This window comes from Vulpes vulpes, chromosome 10 (genome assembly GCF_048418805.1).
Source record: "Vulpes vulpes isolate BD-2025 chromosome 10, VulVul3, whole genome shotgun sequence".
Classification (NCBI taxonomy): domain Eukaryota; kingdom Metazoa; phylum Chordata; class Mammalia; order Carnivora; family Canidae; genus Vulpes; species Vulpes vulpes.
In genome coordinates, this window is record NC_132789.1 from 47,606,428 (window position 1) to 47,613,250 (window position 6,823).

The 6,823-nt window shown below is 39.4% G+C and overlaps 1 non-coding gene across 1 annotated transcript; it reads left to right on the plus strand.

The window, feature by feature from the left end:
- The first annotated feature begins 713 nt into the window (after window positions 1–713).
- LOC112915097 (U6 spliceosomal RNA) lies at window positions 714–822 on the plus strand. The gene has a single exon (XR_003233993.1). It is a non-coding gene; the product is annotated as a U6 spliceosomal RNA (small nuclear RNA).
- The last annotated feature ends 6,001 nt before the right edge of the window (window positions 823–6,823 follow it).

Genomic DNA, 6,823 nt, shown 5'->3' on the forward strand with positions numbered 1-6,823 from the left:
ATTTTAGACCTGTTAAACTTAAGATGTCAGTGAGATCCGAGGAGATATCAATTAGGCAGTTGGTTGTAAGTTTGGAGCCCAGAAGAGAGGTCTGGGATGAAGATATGAATTTAGAAGTTATTAGCATAATCAGCATTCAAAGCCTCCCTTCCTTGTATCAGCATTCAAAGGCATAGAAGCCATTGAGATTACCTAGGAAGAGACTATACAGAGAGCAGTAAAGGGAGCCAAGAAGAGTCCTGGGGAGCAATGCATTTTAGGGTGGTTGAACAAACAGGGAGAGTAAAGAGAGGCCTGTGAAGAGAGAGTAAAACCAGAAGAGCATGGAACAAAAAAACGAAGAGAGTACAGCGTGTCAAGAAAATTGGAGAGGTCAGCTGAAAGTGGAAAGGTCAAATAAGATAAGGATAGAAGGGCAGCCCAGGTGGCTCAGCGGTTTAGTGCCGCCTTCAGCCCAGGGTCTGATCCTGGAGACCCGGGATGGGATCCTACATCGGGCTCCCTGCGTGGAGCCTGCTTCTCCCTCTGCCTGTGTCTCTGCCTCTGTCTGTGTGTGTATCTCTCATAAATGAATAAATAAAATCTTAAAAAAAAAGATAAGGATAGAAAAAAACATTACTAATGATGTTGATAAGAACAATTTCAGTGAAGAGTGTGTGTGTGTGTGTGTGTGTGTGTGTGTAGGTGCTAAGTAAGCATCAAATAAATTGGAAGTGTTCTTATTTTGATGGCATATATACCAAAACTAAAACAACACAGAGGAAATTGGCATGACTCCTACATGTAGATGACACACAAATTTATGAAGCATTCCATATGTTTTTATATGGATTTGACTTTGGACAATATTAACTTATATATTTAAAAAGAAAATCAAATCTACAAGAATAAAAGGGATCTTAATTAAAACTGAGTAAAAATAGAAAACAGGGGATCCCTGGGTGGCGCAGCGGTTTGGCGCCTGCCTTTGGCCCAGGGCGCGATCCTGGAGACCCGGGATCGAATCCCACATCAGGCTCCCGGTGCATGGAGCCTGCTTCTCCCTCCGCCTGTGTCTCTGCCTCTCTCTCTCTCTCTCTCTCTCTGTGACTATCATAAATAAATAAAAAATTAAAAAAAAATAGAAAACAAATAAACCTGACTATATATAAGTAATATATATTTATTCTGAAGAAAAATAAAAACCAATCCAAATAACTTTTGAACACAGTATTTTGAATATATACCTTTAGTCTAAAAACAAAACAAAGCTGCAAACAAATCTTGAACCCAATTTAATAGATTTTTTTTAAGTGAAATGGATGTAGATACTGAAACTATTTTGTGTGTTAACACAGAGCAAATGAAAAAAGACAATGATGCTAATGGGAGTCAGAATTCTCACTGTGAGAAAAGGGAGATGCAAATAAGTAATGGGAGAAAGAATCCTGTGGTGCTGAATTGGAATTAGAAGGTACTAGTAATGCATTCATGATTAAAAATAGTTGAACTATATTTTTCCTTTTGACTCTGTTTTTTTTCTTTTTTCCTTGTGGCTCTGTTTACCTAAAGAGTCTAAAAGCAATTACAACCCAGTAACAATGAGCACATCTAGTGCCCAGATCTTGATTTCTAAATACCACTGCCCACTAAAAGGGGAGCTCTTTGGAAAGATGGATGATTTCCAAGGCTATACAGGAAAAAGTACAAGATGAACCTGGAATATCGTATTAAAAGCAAGACAAGTATTTAAAAAAAAAAAAGATAGGGGGATGCCTGGGTGGCTCAGCGGTTTAGCGCTTGTCTTTGGCCCAGGGCGTGATCCTGGGGTCCCGGGATCGGGTCCCACGTCGGGCTCCCAGCATGGAGCCTGCTTATTCCTCTGCCTGTGTCTCTCATGAATAAATAAAATCTTTTAAAAAAATAAATAAAAATAAATTTATTTATTAATATAAAATAGGTGTGTGTGAAAAGGATACAGGACCCAGTATGAAGGGATCTCACTGGGCAAATCTGGAACAAGTTGAACAATAAAATGAATAATGACAGTAATCGATTATAGTCTATTAAATAAAATAAGAATCTATGAGTCTATACTAATGATAATAACTATATAAATAAATAAGAGAAAAGAAAAAGATCTTGCTTATAGTAGAATGCCAACTAAAAAATGTAGGTGGAATAATGGAATTATAAAATCACCATTTTGAAATCATTAGAGTAATTAATTCAGACATTGATTAGGAGTTCTATTTTAAACATGTTAAACTTAAGATGTCAGTGAGATCCAGGGAGATATCAATCAGGCAGTTGGTTTTAAGTCTGGAGCCCAGAAGAGAGGTCTGGGATGAAGATATGAATTTAGAAGTCATTAGCATAATCAGCATTTGAAGATACAGAAATAGTAGAGATTATCAATTACCAGTGAATGTTGAAAACTTTGAGCACAAGTTTGAGAAGGAACAAGTTGTTTATATACTCTCAAAGTACCTTTTCAAAGATTACTCATTATTTACATAGGAAAAAATGCTAACTTTACAGTGGAAAACCTGGCATATGCACCTTAACCAACCGATCAAAGTGAATACCGTAAATAATGGGACCAAGTGACACCATGTTTTTCCTCATCTTATGCACTGAGGACATAACATCCTATGGGTAGTATTCCTACTGCCTCAAAAAAGTAAAAAAATAAAGAAAGAGAGAAAGAACGAAAAGGAAAGGAAATTGAATTATAAGAAAACATGGAGCAAAACCAAATAGAGGGAAATTCTACAAAACACTGATCTATACTTTTCAAAAATATCAATATCATGAATAACAATGAAAGACTGGGAAACTGTTCTAGATTAAAGGAGACTACAGGATCAATTAAATGCAATAAATGATTAGAGATAAGGCCCTGGACCAGAAGGAAAACTGCTAAATAGGACAGTATCAGACCAATGAGTGAACTTTAAATATGGACTAAATATAAGGATTATATCAATGTTAAATTTCCTAAATTTGATCATCATACTGGGAGTGGGGGGAGGAATATTTAGGATATTAGGAATAAATACTAAAAATCAAATGGTTTAGGGGGAAAATCTTGTATATATGTGTGCATCCATACACATATGCACACACAGATTAAAAGATTGTGGCAAAATATAAAGTTCTGGTGCATTGGACTAAAGAGCACATAGGAGTTATTGTTACAACTCTTCTGAAAGTTTGAGATTATTTTGAAGTAAAAAGTTTACAAGTAAATTGGAGATCAGGGAATAGAGTATGCAGTTAACTCTATTGAGAACTTTGGCTGTGAAAGGGAGCAGAGAAATAGGACTAGAGGGGGGCAGCCTGGTGGCTCAGCGGTTTAGCGCTGCCTTCAGCCCCAGGTCCTGATTCTGAGGTCCCGGGATCGAGTCCCACATCGGGGTCCCTGCCTGGAGCCTGCTTCTCCCTCTGCCTGTGTCTTGGCCTCTCCCTCTCTCTTTGTCTCTCATTAGTAATAAATAAATACATTCTTAAAAAAAAAAAAAAACAGAAATAGGACTAGAGAAGGAGTCAAGCTTATAAAATAGCTCTTTAAAGATAGGAGAAACTGGAACAGATTTGTACCTCGATGGGAATGATGACGAGCTTCAGCCCATCCTTTATAAGATAAGACATTTGATCAAATACAACTGCCTCTGGCTCCTCTGAGAATATTTTATTCTATAAACTGCAGCTGGGAAGACATTTGAGGTCACCACTTGAGGGCAGTACAAAATGATGCTTCATGTCATTCCGGTAGTTTTACTGTTTCAGCTGCTGGAACAGAACAAAGCCCTTTGTGTGATTTTTCTCTCAAGTGTGTGTATGAAATAAACCTAACACACCACTTTTTCCAAATGTTTTAAACAAGAAAAGCCCAACATAATTCCTAGCAAGGGTTTGGGGTGAGTAAGAGTAGGAGTGATAATGACGGTCTCAGGCTTAGAAAAATGTCTGGCATGTGTTATGAGTTTAATACAGAATAAAAGGTAACAGAAAGATTAGAGCATGTCAGAGTTGGAAGCGGGCCTAGAGAAGGATGAATCCTGCCCTCTCACTGTGTAGACAGGACCTTGGGTCCAGAGGAGGGAAGGGACTTGGCTGAAGCCACAATAATGTGGTAGAGAAGGTAATAGTTTCAACACCCACCTGGTTAGTCTATAAAGACAAAGGTTCTGATACTTGCAAACGACATCATAAATATAGTCTACAAAGGGACTGACCCCACCAGCGGCATTGATACTGAGTTCCTGAAAAAAAATGTGACCTCTGTTGTGAGACTGTGCCCCTTGGGTCCCTCTCTACCCTGGGAGGATGTGACTCTTCACCTTCAACTCTTGTCCACTTCAACTGGTCCTAATGCTCAGGACAGATTAGTGCTGGTCACAGCCACTCCTTTCTGGCAGGGCCCTAAGGGGTAACATGTCAGACTTTCCTGCCAACACTGAGGGATGAAGGTGAAGTTGGAAAAAATGTGAACGGGCATGTGGCAGTACATTGTTTGGAAAGAAACTAACAAGGGATGCCTGGGTGGCTCAGCGGTTGAAAGCCTGCATTCGGTCCAGGGTGTGATCCTGGGGTTCCGGGATCGAGTCCCACATCAGGCTCCCCGCGGGGAACCTGTTTCTCCCTCTGCCTATGTCTCTGCCTCTCTTTCTGGGGGTCTCTCATAAATAAATAAAATCTTAAAAAAAAAAAGAAAAAGAAACTAACAGGATCAGTGCAGTAGACTGGAAATGAGCTTATTTAGAAAACCCTAGTGAAACACAAAACTCTAAATATGACGTAAATACATAATGGAGAAGAAAGCAACTTGAGACTGATTAAAATACAGAAACCAATATGACTTCTTATCATGCTAATTAACAGGCTCAATTATGCAGAAGAGCCCCTAACCTCACTGTAGTCTACAGAAAAATGCTCACGCATTAGCCTACCATTTCAAAGAATTCCTAACCTGGCCCCAGCCCCTTCTCTAGTCTCCTGTCCTGCGATGGTTCCCATTCAATCCACTATTTTCTGAACACTTGCTGCAGTTTAGGTGCTGTGGTATACTGGGCTGGGCTCACCACTTGCTCCATTTTGAGCTTCACCTCAAATGGCACCTTCTTTGAATGCTTTCCTTGATCTGACCCTCACATTTACTTGAAGATTCCTTTTGGTTCCCACAGGCATTGCTTGTACTTATCTTGAGTATCCATCTCTGCTTTGTCTTCTGCACTACATAATGAGCACTCTGAGGGCATGGACTGGTTTTTTTTTTTTTTTTTTTTTCATGGACTGGGTCTTAATACAACTATTATTTTTTAGGGATTATTTCCATTTATTAGTAGTCTACCAAAAATCTTTCTTATCTTTCTACCAGTCTTGTCTTTCCAATATTCCAAGTCTAACAATTCTCTAATAGTTCCTGGGCGAGTGATCCCAACACCTATTGACCATTCCTTACCTGTCTTATGTCCTCACTTCTCTTCTTACCCACTTAAATTCCAAGGTCCAAGGTCCAATGTTATAATCATTCCCTTGATATATCTCCTCTTTTCCTCTTCTTGCTTTGTTATTCTGCGTCTCAAAACCCCTACCCTGGGCAATCTAACTCTTCACCCTCTCTCTACCTTTTGGAAACTGGTTGAAGAAAAAAACACAAGGTTGTCAATTGGACTCTTCAAATTCATTACCACTAACCTCAAGTAAGCCTTTAGTGCTATCTGGTGATTATTTTATTTTAAAAGTCCATCCACTTTCCCTAAATGATTATTTCATACTTTTCCCCCCTCAAACATTCAGCATGTTTTTTTTTCTCTCTCAACAGATAATTCACCTGCCTGCATGATTCATGCCTGCATACCCCAGTCCTCGACGGTACTCTGAAAGCCAATCATTGCCCCTATGTTTCAGCAATTCTCTCTCTCATCTATGTTATCAGTATTTCCCTTTCCAAAAGATCACCCATCAGCCTAAAAAGTGCTGTGATGGGGCGCTTGGGTGGTTTAGTGGGTTAATTAAGCCGGGACTCCTGATCTCAGCTCACGTCATGATCTCTAAGTTGTGAGATGGAGCCCTGCATTTGGCTCTGCACTCAGTGGGGAGTCTGCTTGAGATCTCCCCCCTCTTCCTTTGCCCCTTCCCCAGCCCCACATGCATACTTTCTCTCAAATAAATGAATAAATCTAAAAATAAAAGTGCTATGGTACCTCTCATCTTAAAAAAAGAAATCTCTCTTGATTCCATAATTCCTTCTAGCTACCCCCATTGTTTCTCTGCTCTTCATTTCAGCCAAATAGCTCTAAAGAATTATCTATGTTCCTTGATTTCAAGTCCTACCTTTTCATTTTCTCTAGAGTTCACTTTAATCAGGTTTATCCCCTTTCTTAACTGAAACTGTTTTTACCAAGATTACCAACGACCACCATGTTGATAAATCTGGAGGTATTCTGAGTTCTCATCAAACTGACTCTATGATCAGAGTCAGATCTGAAACGTTTACTAACTCCCTCCTTCCTTCCTCATTTCTTCTTGAAACACTTGTCTTTATTTGGCTCCAGGACAGACGCGATACTCTCCTAGTTTTACTCTAAGCTCACTGTTGGTTGCTCCTTCTCAGTTCCTTCTCCTTTACTGGTTTCACTTCATTTCCTTAATCTTTAACTTGGAGTGGCTGCAGTTGGACTTCTTAGATCTACAGATACTCATTGTACAGATAGTCTTACCCAGTCTCATGGCTTTAAATGCCCCCAATATGCTATTGACACCCAAACTTATATCTCCAACTCATATTCCCCCCCCCCAAACTCCAAACTCATATTTCAATTGCATTCTTCACATT